We start from the raw sequence: 21,647 nt of genomic DNA, 5'->3' as shown, positions 1-21,647 counted from the left end.
ACCCACCTGCCCATTGTGCCCGTGCGATGACCTGAAGATTGCACGGGCGCAGAAAAATCGGCGTCGATTGAACACTTAAGGCCCTTAAGTGGTCCGTTAATTAATGGCGGGCACATGTCGGACATCATCGCATGCCTGCCCAACCATTTATCGCGATGCTGCCCGCCCGACTTCACCACGCATGATTTTACACACAGACATGCAGAGCCCGCCCCCAAATGACAACGGGAAAATTCTGCCCTTGATTTCAGGGAAGCCTATAGATTTAATTGAAACATTTATATCTCACTGACAGCTATACAATCTTAACTTCTGTAACCTCTCTCTCCCTATCAGAGATGTACTTTCTTGTTTTACAGAGACCCCCTTCTTTACGTACTAGACAAAGAAATCTTGCAATTTCTGCTATTAAAGCTACCAAACTAAGATCTGAACTGGCTTCAGTGTAAATAAGAATCATTTTATATATCCTTGGTTTTAAAGAAACATTTTTGATTTAACTAACCAATCTAAATGATGTGCTAAAAGCGTTTATCCCTATTGGCAGCAATCATCTCATATAGCATGTTGGCATCCTTGTTGACCTCCAAGTTAGTACTCAGGCATATAAGTTTACACTTTTACTGCCGAGCAACTCAGGTTCATAATATCGAAGGACCTCACACAGCTCAGAGAGGTATTCCCTTAATGAGCTATTTCCAGGTTTATGACCATTGTGGCCGAAGTTCTGAAGAACAGTCATATTGGACTCAAAATGTTAACTCAGTATCTCTCTCCATGGATGCTGTTAGACCTGCTGAGTTTTTCCAGCACTTTCTGTTTTTATTATGACCTTCATGGTTTGTTTTCTATTACTAGGAAGGAATTTTGTGTTAAAATAAGAATTGATGAATTTAATTAGTGTTTGCCTTCTTGATTTCTGATTACCAAGTCCATTTTTAGGATCTATTTAAGTTGAACTTCCATTTTGAGGACCCGTAAGACAATTCTTAATTGAGAAGCAATGCCAAGTAGAACACAGTGTACATAAACTGGACAAATGTTATTTTGGTGCAGACACTTGTTTGAGAACGAGATGTCCCAGGGAGACATTACTCTGCATCTCACCATGTGACTTGAGAATGCTTGATACACGCCCTGGGTGGTTTAAAAATGTAAAGTGTTTCATTGCCCATCTCTAACACAATTGAAATAATTGAACTTCAGGATGAGTTAGATTGTGAAATCGATGGTGTTTTCTGTAACAGGAAGACAACAGTTACAGGTTAGTATGGCTTTGTTCCAGTTGCAGGAATATTCTTTCAACATTAAAGTGATTGTTAAGTGACCTGGGTGAGTGATGTGATGGGTGGTAATGAGTTCCAAAGTTTAACATTTTCCCATCTCTGTGTCAGTCACATTCACCATGGCACTTCCTGCCAGGTGCTTTGGTGCGTGACATATCACAGAGTTAGTTTTGCCGATACTCCTTTTGACAATGTTTTGGTGATGTTTGATCCAGCAGCGAAGGTAATTATTCCCAGAGTCACACCTCCAAGGGTTAAGTTCTAATCTGATTGTACTGAGGTTAGCCAGTGGCTCAAATATTCCATCAGGCACCAACTCCAAATGGTTATCATGTAGATCCAAGTTAGTAAGGTCCTGTAACACACATTATATAATCATGTAAATGTTAGAACATAAATTCCAGCTCCCACATGTAACTCCAAGCCACTTGATTGAGTTTTTTCCTGTCAAACCATTACAATATATTAAGCCACACAGACACTTTGATTAGATGACATCGTAGCTGCTATTACTTCTCAGCAGTGACTAAGTTCAGTGACTAAGCTGAGACTTACGACTCAGGAAGTCCCAAGTTAAATCACCGATTTGTGCTGAGTTAGAGGGTTGAAGCTGGGATGATGTTAAGTCTGGCACAGTTGGTTTCAGTGCCCTGGGTAATGGATCAATATCCAATGACCCCTGCTGGAAACCGTGCATGTTTGGTTGGGCTTATCTTCACCCAACTGCATTGTGAAAGCTCGCATAAATAGTGGCCATTTGGGAAGTAACACAGAGAAGACACTTTCAGAAGTGAAGTTTGCATTACCGTACAGCAAGTAAATTCTGATTGAGCTTAGTTTACTTAAAAGAACTAAACTTAGTGCATTTAAAGGACAGACCCACGTAAATACAGCTCCATCTTAGTAGGATAATACATAGTGCATTGTATAGTATAACTCTCCTGCTATTGTAAAAAAAAATGAGCAATGCAGGTATGAAGTTCTCACTTGATCTAAGTGAATGCTTCAGCCACCGCTAAAAATCAATAGCGTCAAAGTCCCCACAGGATGGGAACGGGCTTTTTTTAACGGCATCCCAGCATAGCATGTTTCCTCTGGGCAGGGATAGGGGGACATTTAAAGAAATTCACCCCCTCCCCCCACCCCCCACATTGTCCGCTTTATTTGAATATTTCAGAGGAAACCTAAAAATGTTAACTCATTTTGTCTCACCTTTACCGAATGTAAAAGTCCTGTTGGCAGCCTCTTCAGTTGGTTGTTGTAGAGAAAGAGCTTTAGGAGTGGTGTGCGACTGAAAAGTTTAGGGGGTAGCTCTCGAAGGTTGTTATTTGCTAATGTTATCCAGGTCAGGTTGCGCAAACCATAGAAGACCTTCTCAGGGAGGGACTCGAGTCTATTGTCGTTGAGAGAACATATTCTGAGATTATGCAATGGTTCAAAAAGTGACTCTGGGAGAACAGAAAGACGATTGAAGGCCAGAGACAATACTTTCAATGATCCCAAACCCAGGAAAATATGTGGAGAAACCACATGGAAATGGTTGTTGGACAAAACTAATGTCCTGAGTTTCTTCAGAGGGAAGAAAAGTTGATCAGAGACATTGACTAACAGGTTTGCATTAAGAAGGAGATATTCCAGATTTGGAACATTGTTGAAAATATTTTCTGGTAAGTGAGACAACTTGTTGCTAAAGAGATAAAGCCCTCTTAGCTGAGGAACCCAAGAAAACAAGCCATTTGGGAGAAAACTGAGGTTGTTCATCTGAAGATGGAGGACTTGAAGATCAGGTGTATTCTTAAAGGAATTTGACTGTAATTGAATTGAATTATTTCTTAATTTCAGAATGTTGACGGCCTTGGGTATATCAAATGGAAGAAAGTTGAGTCCTGCACTTCTGCAGTCCACTGTTAGATTATCATGCATCCAGCTACAGGTGCAGACACTTGGACAGGAGCTGAACCCCTCAACAATTGACAAAAGGGCGAGAATCATGCACTTCCACAACATGGTCCTTCTCTTCCTCCTATAGAAACACAAACAACAGCATTTATATAGCATCATTAACATAGGAGAATGTTCCAATGTACTTCACTGAAGCATAATCAGACAAAAATTAACACTGAGGACAGGTGACTAAAATCTTGGTCAAAGTGATAGATTTGAAGTAGGTCCTATAAGGAAGAGAAAGAGGTGGAGGCTTACAGAAGGAACTCTAGAGCTTTGACTGAGGATATGGCCACCGGTGGTGAAGAGAAGGGAGTGATGGATGCATAAAAGTCCTCTGCTGGGGGAATGCAGACTTCTTGAAGGGTTGGAGGGCTGTAGGAGGTTACAGAGCTAGAGAAAATAGGAGAAAATGACTAACTTAGGATAACCTGACTTGAACAGAAATCACTGTGGGTCACCATCATTAACCACAGGCAAGCTAGTTTAGGGATAACGAGAGAATTACTGAAGAAAAGTACAGTAATTTAATGCTGCTAAGTATCTAGGAATTCATCCATATAAATCTTAGATGAGAGATCCCAGCTGCAGTTGCTAGTTTCATGCTAAAAGCAGGCAAGAAGACAAGGAAGGGTCAGATGACATAAATGGATTACTAGAGAGTGTTGTGAAAATCTGGTTCATGGTTTACATGTTTTAGAATATAACTTTTAGCCTTAGGAATTAAAGTTTTAGAAGTGGATAAATGGGGGCATCTGATTGGCAAACTAATAAGCAACCCTGAAGTAAATGCAATTTAAACAAACTTGAAGTGAATTACTGTTAAAAGCTAACATGTTTATCTTACAAGGTCAGAGTTGATAGTGAAAAAACTTGAACAATGAATGATCCATTCTCTAAGCTTGTAATGGAGTCAGGGAATCTGGAGAAAGAGCCATAAAAATCCATTAGCAATATAAATTATTTGTATGGGTTGCAGAATCAAAGAGTTGTGTTAAAGGCAAAATAATTAATTTGCATTTCTGTTTGCATCATCCCAAAGCATGCAGCATTGTCATAGGGCAGAATCTTCGGCTCGGCGAGCAGGGGCGGGGCCCACTCGCCGAGGCGTAAAATGACACGCGGTGACGTCAGGTGTGCGTCCCGACATCACCGCGTATCATTCAGATTTTCAGTTCGGCGGGCACGCACCCGAGCCGACTGCGGGTCCGCTGAACTGTCAAAGGCCTATTAAGGCCAGTTAACTATCAATTAAATCAATAAACTGAGCTGCCTGTCCAACCTTAAGGTTGGCGGACAGGCGAAGGGCCCAGGTGGCCTTCGCATTTTTCATGGAACCTCATCCACGGGTGGGATGAGGTTTCAAGGAGGTTTTTAAAGTCTTCATTTTCAACAAAATTAATAGATATGTCCCAGCTCATGTGACAGTTTTACATGAGGGGTCATGTAAATTTTTTTTTTCCCCCCTTTATTAAATTTTTTTGCACTTTGACTAATGTCCCTGAGGCAGCTCTGTGCCTCAGGGAGATTTCTGCACACTTTCTTGCATGTGCGCGAAAGAGCACAGGCCCCGACTCAGGCAACCCCCCCACCCACACAGGGAGCACTCAGCGCTTCCGGGTGCGCGTCACGTTGGGCAGGCCTTAATTGGCCCGCCCATGTAAAATGGTGGCGCGCACGCCCGCATCCGCTCCCGCCTAACCTCCCAACAGGGAGAAAATTCTTCCTATAGAAATAATGATTCAGGGTGGAGATTTGGTTAAAAGGTTCATTTGTTTAATTTATTTGTGTGTGTTTACTGACAGAAACAGACACTTCAGTTTTGGTTTCATGGGGGAAAGCAGCTGATTATCTTTAGCTTACAGTTAGTGGAAGAAATCTACAGTAGTCCTCACAGAGCCTTGTGGCAGACACTAGTCAGTTTGAGTAGTTAGCTTAGAAACCGCTGCACAGAAGTTGGGGAAGCAGTCTGGGAAAAAGCAGTCTATGTTTTTCCAAAGCCAGTACAAAATACTGAAGAGTCCACAGTTGTGAGGTCTTTAAAGAAAGTTGGAGAATCACTTAGACAAAAACTAATGGAAGGATCCCCATGTAATTTGTACTTCAATGAATAGCTGGAATACTGAGGAGAATTAAAGTAAATTCCAGGTGGCTTGTGGCATACCTTTGGGTTGGCCCCAGGAAAAGTGAATGAACTTTCAAGATTTCATAGGATAGGGGAACTCCTGGGGGGCGGGGGCAAGTGAAAAGTAGAACTGCATTTATAGCATAAGTTATAGTATTAAGTTAGTGGTGCTTGTTTTGTTTAATTTCACTCTATGTATACAATAAAGTTTTCTTTTGTCTAAAGTGAAATCTTGTGACATAGGTCTAGCGGTTAATTGCTGGCTGTTTGTTTTTTTATTTAAACGTTAACAGCCCCTAACAGGATGGTAACAAGAGTCTAAAAGGGAGGGTATACTGGTGTAAGGTGGAACTGAAGAGTCCAGGCTCAAGCTATCCAAAGGTGTCCCAGTGGACTGTCTACATTTAAGTACTGTGGAGGTGTATCAACTACACGTTTATTATGATTGATTTATCGATATAATGTAAGGCAGAAGACAGAAATATGCTAATCGGATATTTCTTAATAATGTATTAATGTTGCTGACACTAAACTCTCAGATCTATTAATTAATAAGTTTAGCTGGAATGGCCAATTCAACAAAGCATTCCTGATTACTATCCAATAACAATGCTGGAATCTACTTTGGTGGCCACAAAGTGAGAAAGGTATTGGGCTCAGTATTTAGGTGTCCATAGTTGAATAACTCAACAGCACTCAATGGATTCTCAAATTAAAATAAGCACTTTGATGGGATGTCAGATCATGACAAGCTACTCCTACAGGACAGGAAAGGAGATATGCCATTTATTAGTGACACACCTGCAAACACCTTGCACCATTGGTTTCTCCCATGGGTGTATTAAACATTTATGCCATTAGTTCCTTTGAAGCCACTACCAGTGGCTTGTGCTAGTCAGCTATTGAAATGTTGCAGGTTAGGTGACAACAGTTTATTTGCGACATGTTTAGCATTTTCTCTGTGCACAGTGTCACATCAATAAGATATGAAAAGAAATCAAAACTGTGTACATCAAAACTTTATTCTTTTTGCTATTTTAAAAATGGACTTTTGCTCAACTGCAAGATGTCTGCTACAGGTCACATGATTCACAAGATTGGCTAACTGTTCTAGAAGCTTCCAACAGAGATTACAGAAATAAGAGTTCCACTCTCATCCTTGTGGAATCTCACACTGCATTGTAAGGCCACATTATAATCACAAAACTAGATGACTAACAAATGAACTAACTCCCCCCAGCCGGGACGGTAACAAAGGCTGAGACATCGAGACACGTTATACCTGATGAGGTGTTGACAGCCACCATTTCACTCCTAAAGGAAAATAATGGATTTTGACCAGAAGCACAGGAACTGCTTGCGAGGCTGCAATTAACTCATTAATGGGCCATGTCACATGACCCCATGCTTCTAGTCTTTTGGACCATTTTAATATTACATTTCTAGCCTCACAGCTCAGTCTGCTGATTTAACACCGACCAGAAAGAACTCCAGCAGATCTCCTGGTTGATCAAGAAGCCGACTACCATTTCTCTATTCCTCATAATCTGTTTGATTTTTAAAATCTCTGATCATCGCCTGCCAAGTGGTATTAGCACATAAATTCCATCATGCTACATCGTCATTTGTTTCAAGGATTTTTGTGTTGCTGTCTCCAACCAGGAACTCATCAGGACTGAACTCCGCCACAAAGGAAAACACCCTCTGGACTTTGACTTCATGGACTTTAGAATTCGCGTGAACTAATATTCACTTCTGTGGTTCTTTTATTGTTGTTACCCATAGTTGTAAGAACTCCCTCTTTTCTATCCCCTCTTACTGTATCTGTGTGTGGGTGTGTGTGTGTATGTGAGTGTGTGAGGTTGTAAACAATTCCATCCCCCCCTCTCCCCCACCCTGTCCCGGGTTTGAATGTGAAATCAATTAACCTTCTGAGTTAATCATAAACTATCTATATTTATCTATAAAATCAGACCAAACAAATTGAAGGTTTTGGTGAAAGCATGCCGCAGCATATTTTTAAAATAATTCAAAAACACCTCTGCTTACAGACAGGGAGAGGATAAAGAAATCCAGTTTGCCTCTCTCCTGTCTGTAACAACAGGAAGAAACAGCTCATCAAAGCACTGAACAGTTCCTGGGTGACAATATTTCCAGGCTGCTGAGACTTGTAGATGGCACCCAAAAAAATGGAATGGAAAAGATAAATCCAAAGTATGACTTTCAATTGAACTCTGAGAGGAGAACAAGGAGGTGCAGGTTCAAACTAGTTAAAGGTAAATTCTGAAGCTGAACTCAGGAAATTTGTTTGACAGAGTGATTAAAATATGGAAGAGACTACCAGAAAGAATAGCTGAGACAGAAAGCTTGGAATCTTTTAGGGAATAATTGGATGATGAAATACAGGGAGGGGGCATTAGGACCTCTCTGGATGGATGAATTTCATGGGCTGAATTGATTCTAACCCATAATTATTTTATGTACAGACTGTTCGACCTAGCCACTCTTTCCTGACAGAAAAGGTGTTCTACTGTCCTTCAGAATGGGAAACATTCCTCTGATTGATTTCACACAGCAGTATGTGCATTTGCAATCTAACAAACAGTAGGTCAGGTACTGTGCTGCCATAATTTTGTTCCTGCACATTGTTTTCCATTTACTTTATGTTTGCTTGGCATTACTTTCCTCTTCCTCTTCCTTGTCCCCCAAAGCTTTAGCAAAAACTGACAAATATTTCAATTCCATTCTGAATTTTCATATGGGCTTAAATAATGGACCTGGTAAAAGTAACTTTGCAGCCACTCACCTTTAAGTGGTCAATAATGTTCAATTGAAGCATCTAAAAAGGGAATTAGACTGTTACCTTTAAAGGAAACACGGTTATGGAGGTAGGTTGCTCATTCGGAGAACCATTGCAGACACGATGGGCCAAATCGCCTCCTTCTGCACCATAACAATTCTGTGATTCTATGCATCCCTTTTAAATTTTCTGTTTGCCCCATTAAAGTAGCACAAAGCAGAAGTTGAGGTGGAAGCTTATGTTAATTATACAAGTGGCTTGACTCCCTTAAATTGTACATTAACAGTTTGATACGCTGTGGACTAGCTTTGCCCTGGCATACATTTGTTGCTGGAAGTGCAACTTACCACTTTAAATACTCTCACAGCTTTCTGTTAATCATATAGCACTTACCTGACTGCCGCAGAGCCAAACTAAATACACTTGACAAAGCTCCGGCACAGTGCAAAAGACATAAGAGTACTCCTTCTGGGGCTTATTAAATCATCAACTTTCAACAACCGCTAATGTTGTGCAAGAACATTCAGCCTAATTAATATTTAACAATGTTACAGGAAGAGCCCAGTTAGTCAGTTATATGTATAAATAATACTTCAGGAACATTTTGCTGATACAAAGCCAATTTCTGTGAATCAGATTTTTGGAGAACACATCATTTTCGGAAAGCTCTCCAGTTTCATGACCTCGCCTGCCACTCTTCATTCAATTAATACTGATAAGATCACTGTTCTTTGAGTTTCACTCTCTTAAATTTCTTAAGCTTGAAATGTGCCACCCTGCATTCTGTTCCTTCTTCCTGCATCCCCTCTGTTTTAAAATCATCACTTATTGCACTGTCTCCTGCTTGTGGATTCAAAATTGGCTTAGTTGTAGGAGGCAGAGGGTGATGACAGAAGGATGCTTAAGTGACTGAAAGCCAATGTCCAGTGGCGTACCACAGGGATCTGTGCTGGGCCCCCTATTATTTGTGATTTATATAAACGACATAGATGACTATGTGGGGCGTAGGATTAGTAAATTTGCAGATGACACAAAGATTGGCCGGGTGGTTAACAATGAAGTTGAGTGTCTTGGGCTACAGGAAGATATAGACGGGATGGTTAAATGGGCAGATAAGCGGCAGATGGAATTTAACCCTGAAAAGTGTGAGGTGATACACTTTGGAAGGAGTAATTTGACAAGGAAGTATTCAATGAACGGCATGGCACTAGGAAGTTCTGAGGAACAAAGGGACCTTGGCGTGTGTGTCCATAGATCTCTGAAGGCAGAGGGGCATGTTAGTGAGGTGGTGAAAAAGGCATATAGGACACTTGCCTTTATCAATCGAGGCATAGATTACAAAAGTAGGGAGGTCATGTTGGAGTTGTATAGAACCTTGGTGAGGCCACAGCTGGAGTACTGTGTGCAGTTCTGGTCGCCACATTATAGGAAGGATGTGATTGCACTGGAGGGGGTGCAGAGGAGATTCACAAGGATGTTGCCTGGGATGAAACATTTAAGTTATGAAGAGAGGTTGGATAGACTTGGGTTGTTTTTGTTAGAGCAGAGAAGACTGAGGGGCGACCTGATCGAGGTGTATAAGATTATGAGGGGCATGGACAGGATGGATAGGGGGCAGCTGTTCCCCTTAGTTGAAGGGTCAGTCACGAGGGGGCATAAGTTCAAGGTGAGGGGCAGGAGGTTTAGGGGGGTTGTGAGGAAAAAATTTTTTACCCAGAGGGTGGTGACGGTCTGGAATGCGCTGCCTGGGAGGGTGGTGGAGGCGGGTTGCCTCACATCCCTTAAAAAGTACCTGGATGAGCACTTGGCACATCATAACATTCAAGGCTATGGGCCAAGTGCTGGTAAATGGGATTAGGTAGGTAAGTCAGGTGTTTCTCACGTGTCGGTGCAGACTCGATGGGCCGAAGGGCCTCTTCTGCACTGTGATTCTGTGATTCTGTGATTAACTTAGTCTTGTCCAGGTTTGCACAACTGGGGACATCCTTCACTTCTACCTTGTGTCTCAAACTGATATGGACTAATAGTTAGTGATGGCTGAAATAATCTCTCTCCTTTTATATACATAAACTCCCTTTGACCCCTCACTCCAGTCATTTTCCACAAATAAAAAAAGTGTTGGACCTTTGGGAATTAATCTTCAGAATTATAAATCTAAATTTATATCAAAAACACATTGGGACTTGCATATTGATAGCAATGCCATGCCCATGCGCTAATTCGACATTACTAGCCCATTCACCAATGTACCTCTAAAGGAAGCCATAGGCATCCTATATCATGGCGATCCAGACGCACCACCAATGCCTGAATCTGTATTCATTGAACTTATGAATTCAACAACTCATGCAGTTGAGTTCAGTTTTAACAACATCAACCCAAATAGATGGTGTTGCCATGGAATCCCCTCTAAGTTCAGCTCTCACAAGCATCTTCGATGGAATTACACCTAACCTCCCACCCTTGCATATTTCCGATACATAGATTATACGTTTACTATATTTGAATTTGCAGCTGCATGAAAGAACTTCCTTACACACCTTAATGAGCTTCAGCCTGCGCTCAAATTCAGCTTTGAAATGGAGCAGTCAAAACGAGCTCCCTTGTGCTAGTGCTAATGTGCTAGTTGAGAAATCTGCCAATGGGTTCTCTACTACTCTCTACCGCAAGCCTACCTTCAATTGTCAATATACATGCTGGGATTATTACAGCTCCACAAGCTATAAGATTGTCCTTAATGGCAATCTCGTAAATAGGGTCCCAAGACATTTGCTCACTGTGCAAGCTTGATGCTGAAATAGGGGCATCAAAGCCACCCTGCAGGATAATGGCTACCCTGATCAGATCATTGCTCGCTGCATATCGCGCAAACTCATGAATGGGCCTAAGGCCACCACTTTCAGTCCTGAAAAGTGCCCAGTGCACAACAGGTGAAGCTGGCCATTGCACACTGTTACTATGCAGCAGCGACACAAGTGATACTTGCCACTGATGTGATGCTGCAATTAAAGCCAAAAAGATGTTCTGCCTATCACACAAATGAGCAATGTGGTATAAGAATTTCAGTGCTGGTGTGGTGCCAGGTACATAGGTTGTGCATCCCAATGACTGGCGGATGGTACCAAAGAGCATGTCCCTTTGGCTGTTTGCAACAGACAAAATACAGTCAGCTGGTGCTTGCAAAACTCAAAACAGCATCCAACATTAGATGTGATTCCACAATTGGGCAACACCTGCTAAGAATTACACTGAAAGCCAATTTAAGATTATCAGTCAGGCTCACTGTGTGGCCCACTTACACATGCTAGAAGCCACATATATTCACACACAGGGCTCTGTCCTTTGCAGGCAGAAGGAACATGTCCACACATTGCACCTTTTTCAACTAAACAAAAGCTTATAGAACAGTCATTCTCCAGGGCAATGCCTAGACCAATCAGAGTCAACCTGCCCGATTTGAATTTGAACAAAGTTGGGCAGTTAACTGCTCCATGCTGCATTCTCCATGGCAATGCTTCCACCTCCACTTGCCAACCAATCAGCACTCTTTTCTTATGCAGTATAAATTGTTGTCCCTCCATTACTGTTGGCAATTTTTTGCAAGCTCTCCTGATGAGTGCAAGATGAAAAGCTTTTATAGCATGTCTCTTTTCTCAGCAATACTTTGGGGTTCATTTTTGTCTTCATGGCCTGTGAGCAGATTGCCTGTCCATTGTAGAATCTGTCAATTTTCATCCTATTGAATTCTTCCCATTATAATTTAAAACAAAAACCCCTTTAGGACCAATAGAAACCCTGAAGCTCGAAAGGGGAACAGAAGACAGGGTTCATTGCCAGATACTTTTAGCTCTGTAAATTCATTCCACCAGCAAAGGAAACAGTTGTGTCTGACACAGTTGGCGATCACATCAACTGCTTATTCTGAAGCAGAGAACCTTTTACAATGCTAGTTCTGTATTTTTGCAAGCTCTCCTGATGAGTTCTGTAATGTTCTTGCCAGTTGACATGAGGTTTGAATCCATTCTTGGAGTTGTTAAGGAAATTCTAACAACTGGATTCCTGGCTGACATGGAATTTGCTGAGGATATGTGGGAAGATACTGTTGCTAGTGGGAAAGATGGAGTGGATTGAATTGGTCAAGGGAACTAACTATTGGGCACTGTTCCTTCAATTCATAGAATGATACACTATTGGAGGCCATTTGGCCCATCGTGCCAGTGGTGGTTCTTTGGTAGAGCTATCCAATTAATCCCATTCCCTCACTCTTTTCCCATGGTCCTGCAATTTTTTTTCCCCCTGAGTATTTATCCAATTCTCTTTTGAATGTTACTATTGAATCTGCTTTTACCAGCCTTTCAGACAGTGCATTCCAGATCAAACTTCTTTATGGAATTGGCTAATTCTTGTGTTTTGTATCCACCAAGAAGCTACCTATATGCAGTCAGAAAAATTCTCACTATAACAGAATTACTTCTGAGGATTTAGTATTCCCGCTGGTGGAAAGGAAAAGATGGGAGAAGAACTAGCTTTAAAACGAAATCATTTTTGTTGACTAGCTGAGACCTACTGGCTGGACATACTGGGAGGGGAACTTCCAGGCAGCGGGGCACCGATCCATCTGCTGCCCTTGGCATTCCACGTGCTGGCGCCTTCTTGCTTAGCAAGGTTAGATCGTGTGGTGCCAAATGTGATGTAGGCAGCATTTGGCCAAGGGAGGGGGACAGGCCTGGCATCTTTGTGTGAGTGTGCGGCAGCTGCTGGGTGAGGAGGCACTGGAGCCCTGCAATGCCCCACTCTGGTTGGGGTGGGACGGCAGCGAAGAGATTCCAGGTACAAGTTGCACTAATCAATGCTCTTCTCTCCTTTTCAGGAGAAGAATGCTCATAATGCCACCGAGCGGGTGAGGACTGGCGGAGGGCCGGCCCAGTTGGCCATCATTAGCAGGTTTGAGCAGGAGGCCCTCGACCTGGAGAGGCGCCATGCGCCCAGGTCCACCGGTGTCGGTGAGGCTGGAATGCCACGGGCAGGTATGTTTGCCCAGGACTGAGGTCACCATTAGTGTCCCAGCAGCCATGGAACTGCTGAATGTTCAGTGATTGAAGTTTGCAACATGGCTTGACCATTGCTTATGGAAGGATGAGCGCATAATGATCTGGGGAACAGAGATGCACATTAACTTTGTCTCCACGTTAACTAATCAAATGTCCTTGTTCTTCCTTTCGGCATCAGTGGAGCAGAGCCGGGAGGAGGAGGCACAGGGGCTCCCTCTCATACCTGAGGGCCCTGAAGTCTCTGACCCACCAGCGTCACACCATCTGTGCCAGGCAGGTACCAGCTCAGACACTAGCACCTCGATGGGAATTAGATCATCGGCTAGTGTCCTGGGGCACAGCGGTGAGGGCACTTCACGGTTGCTGGAGGAGCTGACGGAGACACAGCTGCCTGTCATCTCTGTGGGCTCCTCTCAGGGCGCTCTGGATGAGGGCAGCAGCTCCTCTGCCCCTCTGACAGTGACCGTTGCATCCGGTGAGGCTGCGATGACTGGGGAGATGCCAGCTGTGGAACAGGCAGCTCCTTCCCAGGCAGGGACAGCACAGGCTCCACAGGCCAGAGGACGGCCGCCAAGATCAATGAGGCCAACAGGACAGCAGAGTCAGCAGGCTGTCTCAGATGCCAGTGCCAGCGAGGGGGGAGCACCTATATGTAGCACCCGCAAGCGTAAATTTAAGGCACCTTAGGCACACCTTGGGTTTCTCATTGGTGTTTTTGTGTTGCCTGCAATGAGGTCATGATTAGTTGGTGTGCTGTTTAACACCTTTGTCATTTTGTTTCCTTAACTTCATTTTGTTATATCATTAAATTTAGACATGTGACCATGGCTCAGGGTACCTCTTTTTTCCTCTGCAGGTGGATGGTTACCCATGATGTTATGAATGAGCTGTGTCACATTGAGCTTTATTGACAAGGCTCTTAGTTAATGTTCCTATCCAGGCAGATTTAGCACTCAGGTATCGAGCCTGCAGCACAGGCTTGTGTTGCAGGTCCATCTGTGGTGTTCTAGCTGTGGGTTCGTTGGATTAAAGCCTCCCGGGTGTTCCTGCCTCCCTGGAGTATGCCCGGGTTAGCGTCTAACCCCTCAGCATTTCCCTGCGCATGCTCTCCTTGGACTCACTGCTGGACTCATCATGTGCAGCCGCAGCAACTGCTTCTACATCTTTTTCATCCACAGCATTGCCCCTTTCCAGCAGAAGATTGTGGAGAGCGCAGCGTGCAACCTCTATCAGCAACACATGATCTGGGGGGTACTGGAGTGCATCCCCTGAGCAGTCCAGGCATCGGAAGCGCATCTTGAGAAGATCAATGGTTCTCTTCACCACAGCCCTTGTGGAGGCGTGACTCCTATTGTAGCGCTGCTCAGCTTCTGTTCTTGGATGGCGGAGAGGCGTCATGAGCCACCTTCTGAGGGGATAGCTCTTGTCACCCAGCAGCCATCCATCCAGCCAGGCTGGAGCACTGAAGAGCCCCGGCACCTGGGAGTGTCTGAGGATGTAGGCATCGAGGGAGCTGCCTGGGTACCTGGCACAGACTTGTAGAATCAGCATCCTGTGATCACACACTATCTGCACGTTCATGGAGTGGAAGCCCTTCCTGTTGACGAAGGTACCGGGCTCACCAGCTGGCGCCTTGATGGCCACATGTGTACAGTCTATTGCACCCTGGACGTGGGGGAAGCCAGCAATCATCATGAAGCCTCTGGCTCGCTGTGTCTGGCTTACCTGGTCCCAACGGTAGTGGATGAAGGTCAATGCATGCCTGGACAGAGCGTCTGTACCTGCTTGGCACAAGTGTGGACAGCTGATTGGGAGACACCGCAAAGATCACCCACCGAGCCCTGGAAAGAGCCAGAGGCATAGAATTTGAGGGAAGCTGTGACCTTCAGAGCCACTGGCATGGGGTGTCTGCCCACACAGTTAGCAGAGAACTCAGGGCTAATCATCTGACAGATAGAATTGACTGTGTCCCTTGAGAGACGGAGCCTCCTTTGGCACTGCACCTCTGACATATTGAGGTAGCTGCTTCGTCACCTGTAAACCCTGGCAGCAGGATAGTGGCATCTTCTGCGGCCCCTTCTGCCTTGGACTTCCTGTTGGCCCTGAGCCCCTTGTGCCTACACCTCTCCTCCCAAAGGTGGCTTCCCTGGAGGCTGAATGTGCGCTCCTGGCCTCCTCCCCCTTCTGTCCCTCCCTTCCTCCTCAGAGGAGGTGCCTCCAGTGGAGAGCACAACTCCCATTCCCAGGCTAAGGGAAAGCTTCCTGAAACCTGCAGGCCCCAAAAAGGATCTTCACTGTAGAGTGCTGACCTGAAGGTTGTGAGTCCTGTCCAAGCAGCTAGTATGAGTTTTGAAGTATTTCTGCTCACACAGGCAAGTATCAGTAACTTTCCAAGTTAAATATCTGACTGAGCACATTCACGGCCACATTGACCCTTCTTATCCCATCGGTGGATGAGGTTTATACAAATGTGTCTTACCCGCCTGCCCATTACACCTGTGCAACAACCTGAAGATTGCACAATCCCCAAATAATCGCCGTCAATTGGTGCCTCAAGGGCCTTAAGTGGCCCGTTAATTAATGGCGGGCGCGCATCGGAGATTATCGCGCGCCCGCCCATGGAAATATCGCGATGGCATGCAGCAATATCACCGCGCGTCATTTCACACGTCGGATGTGGGGCCCTTTCCTTTTTTAAAAACGGTCACAAGAACTCTGTAAACCTCAATGTAGAGAAAAAAACATTGCATTGTGAAATTCTCCAAAGCGCACATTATGCATTGCAATCACTCTGTTGTCTCATTGAAAGGGAAATGCAAATAGGGAGCAGAAAATGAAGTTTGTGCAAAAATGCTGATCAGTTTTCAATGTTATTTCCTATTCCTCAATTAATGTGCATCTTTCACCTTTTAGATCTTCCTAGATGGCATCTCACTCCTCTCCCCAGGAAGCAATGGGTTAAACCATTAGACCACAGCTCACTACATGCAGTACAAAGTGGAATGCTTCCAGTCCCCTAGTAACCAGATCCCTTACTGCAACAAGAACGTATACTTAGGCAGATATGTTGCTCCAGTTTATATTGACCTATAACAAGAGTTGTATTTGGCTCTGTGGGACTGGATGGGCCCAGACCTGCTAGAAGTGTACGAGAGTATGCTCCTGGCCGGCAGCGTGTCAGAATCCATGAGGAAAGGGCATCATCACCCTCATCTACAAGCACAACAGGGAAAGGGAGGAAATTAGAAATTGGCGACCCATTTCACTGTTGAATGTGGGCTATAAGATTCTGCCCAAAGTCATCGCCAATCGGGTCAAGTCCGCTCTGGAATTGGTGATCCACCCTGACCAGACCTGCGCTGTGCCCGGCAGGAAGATCTCTGACAGTCTCGCGCTGCTCAGGGATACGATTACCTATGTACAGGACAGGGGTGTGGACACCTGCCTCCTCAGCCTGGATCAGGAGAAGGCCTTTGACAGAATATCGCACACCTACATGGTGGATGTGCTTCTCCAAAATGGGGTTTGGGGAGGGAATCCGCAACTGGATCCAACTGCTCTACACTAACATCAGTAGCGCAGTCTCAATCAATGGTTGGGAATCAGACAGCTTCCCAATTAAATCTGGAGTCAGGCAGGGCTGCCCTCTCTCCCCTGTCCTGTTTGTGTGTTGCATAGAACGTTTTGCTGAGTCCATCAGGAAGGATCCGGGCATAAGAGGAGTGATGATCCCAGGCAGTGGAGGCACTTAGGTCAAAGCCTCCCTGTACATGGACGATGTCGCCGTCTTCTGCTCAGATCCGCTGTCAGTGCGCAGACTGATCCACATTTGCAACCAGTTCAAACTGGCCTCAGGAGCCAAGATAAATTGTGGGAAGAGCGAGGCCACATTCTTTGGGAACTGGGCTGACCGATCCTTTGTCCCCTTCACCGTCAGGGCTGACGGCCTGAAGGTGCTGGGGATATGGTTCGGGGGGGCCAGGGCATGCATTAGAAACTGGAAGGAGCGAGACACTATGGTGAAAAGAAAATTGGGCATGTGGGAGCAACGCTCCCTCTCCATTGCGGTTAAGAACCTGGTCATCAGGTGTGAGGCACTCTCACTGTTGGTGTACGTGGCGCAGGTCTGGCCCATTCCACACTCCTGCGTGATGGCGATCACCCGAGCCATCTTTCGCTTTATCTGGAGGTCGAAAATGAATCGTGTCCACAGGGACGCGATGTACAAGCCTCTGGAGAAGGGGGGAAGAAACGTGCTCTTCCTGATGGCCACCTTTGTGTGCAGCTGCATCAAGCTGTGCGTAGACCCTCAGTACGCAAACACCAAGTGTCACTACGTGCTGAGGTTCTACCTGTCCCCGATGTTGCGAAGGATGGGTCTGGCCACGCTGCCGCGGAACGCTCCAAGTAGTTGGACTGTGCCCTACCACCTGTCCCTCGTGGAAAAATTTATGCAGAGAAACACCTTTGATCACAAGTCCATCAGGCAGTGGTCGGCACGTAACATCCTAGGGGCCCTGAGTGAAAAGGAGATGATGGATCCTGTGGGATGGTTCCCCAAGCAGACTGTCAAAGTCATTTGGCAGAATGCCTCATTGCCAGAACTTTCCAACAAGCACCAAGTCGTAGCTTGGCTCATGGTGAGAAAGGCCCTACCCATCAGATCCTTCCTACACGCCAGGAATCTCACCCCCTCTGCACGTTGCCCTCGAGGTGACTGTGGTGGGGACGAGACCATTGTTCACCTCCTTGTGGATTGTGCCTTTGCATAGAAGGTCTAGAGAGAGATGCAGTGGTTTCTGTCGAGGTTCATCCCGAGCAGTTCTGTGACACAGGACTCTGTGCTCTATGGGCTGTTCCCAGGGACACACACCGAGACAAACATCAACTGCAGCTGGAGGATCATCAACTCGGTGAAAGACGCTCTTTGGTCTGCCCAAAACTTGTTAGTCTTCCAGCGCAAAGAGTTGTCCCCGACCGAGTGTTGCAGACTGGCACATTCCAAAGTCCAGGACTACGTGCTGAGGGATGCACTAAAGCTTGGGGCAGCTGCCGCAAAGGCGCAATGGGGAAGGGTCGCTGTCTAAGACCTTTCTACCACAGTGCACCGAGAGGCTGGGAAAGGTATACACCCCTCGGGCTGTACAGCTCACAATGAATTTATGCATTGAATACTAATTGTATTATAATTGTATTGAAGCATCTCAGAGTTCAACATGATGTATGTAGATAACACCAATACCATTGCACTGTCTGACTGTCTGTAATGACCATATTGAAATGATTGTAATATTCATTGATTGTATTAAAGTACCTCGTGATCCATGTGGAAAAGTTGAGTCTGATTGTACTTTTTGTGATAGCGATTTAGAAATGTTTTGTAATGTTCTTTCAGATATTTTATGAATAAAGTATATTTTTCACAAAAAAAAATTGACCTATAACAGAAATATTGGGTGGAATTTCCCGGTCACGCCAGTGGCAGGAATCATGTCGGGCGGGAGTCTTGCTAAAAGTCAGACTTCCTCCAGTGGGGAGTCAAGTTGAAATTTTCCCCTTGGCACTCTCATGGCAGCCTAATGGTCGGTCAACTTTCCCACTGATCCATGTTAGGAACCTAATTTGCATGCATTAGCATGTCATGAATACAATAAAAGAATGCAAGTCGCTGGAATCACGTTCTCCCTCCTAATTACGATGCCAATAGGAAATTAGAACAGTTTGAAGTTTGATTCACGACCAGATATAAGTGGCGTACACCTGCCAATCTTCACTTCACTCGTGACTTTGAAGTGAGTGCAACATTCAAAGCCTACCTGCAACAGCACTGCTCCAAGTCACCACTGATGCCAAAGCAGCTGTGTAAGGCAAGACAGTTCAGGGGGGTTCTCAGGCAGGGTTGCTTGCAGTGGGTGCTGCATTTCACAGGCAAGGCTGCATTCTAACTACAGAGACCATCATGAGAAGTGGCAGGGGCAGATGTTGACAGAGGCATGAGGGTGAAGGGAATATTGGAGGGCTGGGGGGGGAAAGGTGGCAGGCAGAGGGATGACTGGGGATGGGGAAGCTGGAGCCTGACATGGAAGGGGTGCATGCAAATTTGGGAGGGGTTGGATGGGCTCCGTATGGCATGAGAGGAATGGGTTGCATGCAGACTCAAGATTATTGGAAATGCGGGGGGTTAGTATAGCAAAAGAGGGAAGGATTGCACGCAGACTCATGACTGGGGGTTGAGGCTTGCACAAAAGAGAAAGGTTGTACAGAGACTCATGACAGCGGGGTTGGTGATGGGGGAGGGTGGTGTGGTCAGTCCTAAAAGGGGGGCTGAGTGACAGACAGTCATAGTCCTGGAACTGAGGCCAAAAGGTTGGGTTGAGAGATTGAAGACAGTCCTGTAGCTTTGTGCAACATGCTATATGTCATAGTGCCATACAGAGAGGGGCAAGGCCAGTGTGCTCAACAGGGCTTGTGCACAGCGTGGTCTACAGGGCGTGGTCAGTGCCCCACACTCAGTGGTCCTGGGGATGGCTGGCTTGGTACTTGGCTGCAGGTGGAATAGTCATGGTCAGGGGAGGCATCTGCAGCCTGTAAATGAGAAAAACGTAATAAAAAGTGGGGGGTGCTTGAAGCTCACATTGTGGGAGGAGGTGGGCTGTATGTGACCATGTACACAGCCTCAAGATGGGGAGTGGTGAGGTCCACATGGAGAATGGGAACATCCACAGTGATGGGTTTGGGGAGAGGGTATGAATGTCCACAACAAGTACTATGGGCTCCAGGGTTACTGGGGAAGGCTGGAGAATTACTGGAGGGAGGTCTACCTGCATATTGTGGGCTCCATGATGATCAGAATGATGTGAATGGTGACAGGGGGAGGGTCGAAGCTGTTCTGGAAGTAGGAGTGCAGCACCACCATCTTAAGACCCTGAATCAATGACGCAGTTTAAAAATGAAACTGTAAAAAAATCTCCACAGCGATGTGGGAGGGGTCCACGGCTGGACTCCGGGGCCCTTTCAGGGGGAAACCACATACTTATTAGATTTTCAACAGGAGATGAAGGCTTAGCTGATAAAACTCATGAACACTTTATTGAGAAGTTACTTAGTTAGAACCATTAACTAATGGTGTGCTTTTACACGAGACTGCAATAGTCACTGGGGTCACATTACAGGTGGTCTCGTTGGTCATTTAAATCTCAGAGGAAAGTGAGAAGGGAAGAGGCAGCCAGCCATTAAGGGAGCGCAGCTACTGGATATCTGCAACATGCTCCATGAAACCCTCAGCATCCTCCTCTGGTGTGGCCTAGGGGCTGAGGCTGATGGTCTGACTCAAACTCGTCTGGGCCTGCTGGTGCCTGTAAGAGATAAGATAGATTTAGTTCATGAGCAGGCAAAATGCAATATTGCATGTCACTCACTGTGACTCTCAGGATGAAATGAACACATGGAGGGCTCATCCGTACTAGCTTGCTGGGAGAGGCTGATCTCGCCATCACCACAGGAGCAATCCCTGTTCTGCCAGCTCGGCAGCATCCTCCTCAAACTTGGAAATCGGTGATTAAAACTGAATATCGGCTGTCCCTCATCTTGTCTGGGACCCCTCCCTCCTGTTGTGTGCCAGCTTGGCCTGCATGAAGACAAATGGATGGAATGTGATGAGAAGGGATGGAGCAGAGGTTGGGAAGCATGCATGACCGCTGTGTGTGCTGACCCCTCTCCAGTAAGGGCTGAAGATGCTGTTTGCACAGGATAGAGATGCTGGTGATGTTAAAATGCCCCTTAGACATTCAGTGCTGATGTACCTCCCGCTAATATTCTGTGAGATCCCTGAGGAGTGTAACACTTTGAGTGCATGATGCCATTACGAGAGTGGGAGATTGGATTGAGGGGAAGGTTGATGTACCCTGGCAGGATTGATGAGATCATTCATCCTCTTCCTGCACGGCAGGACATTTTGCTGGCTGGTGCCTGATGCGCAGACCTCCTCTGCGACCATGGTGAGGTTGGTGGACCTCCTGGAACCAACCCTTGGGTGTTGGTAGACACCTCGGATCAGAGCCTCGAGAGGGCCGTAGCTGAACCTCGGGGCCACACTCTTCTTTGTCCTGGGGGCCATCTCAGGGTTGCTCAGGAACACAGCTGGGCAGGAGAGAGTGAATGTGTGTATTCAGGTGGCATTTAAATATGGAGCCAGGACCTTCGACCCTATTAGGTGAAGGTGGGGTGGACGAAATAGTGTCCACCCCACAATGTGATTCAGAGAGCTGCTTGCCGATGCATAATTAATGAGCTTCCAAATGCTAAATTGGGTATTATAATCTGCCCTGCTACCCAATGGGAAACATGCTGCTTATCCCACCCACAACTGCACTTAGTCTCCAGAACAGAAAATTCCGCCCATTGTGTGGTGAATGAATTTGAGTACACAGGAGGCAGCTAAC

General features: G+C 45.6%; 1 long non-coding RNA gene across 1 annotated transcript; it reads right to left on the bottom strand.

Moving 5' to 3' along the window:
* Positions 1–1,027: 1,027 nt before the first annotated feature.
* LOC144690544 (uncharacterized) lies at positions 1,028–8,681 on the bottom strand. Its single transcript, XR_013578904.1, has 3 exons — positions 8,549–8,681; positions 2,499–3,309; positions 1,028–1,641 (listed from the first exon to the last, which is right to left on the bottom strand). It is a non-coding gene; the product is annotated as an uncharacterized LOC144690544 (long non-coding RNA).
* Positions 8,682–21,647: the final 12,966 nt, after the last annotated feature.

This window comes from Cetorhinus maximus, chromosome 15 (genome assembly GCF_964194155.1).
Source record: "Cetorhinus maximus chromosome 15, sCetMax3.hap1.1, whole genome shotgun sequence".
In the NCBI taxonomy this organism is placed as follows: Eukaryota; Metazoa; Chordata; class Chondrichthyes; order Lamniformes; family Cetorhinidae; genus Cetorhinus; species Cetorhinus maximus.
This window is presented reverse-complemented; position numbering and strand designations above follow the sequence as displayed.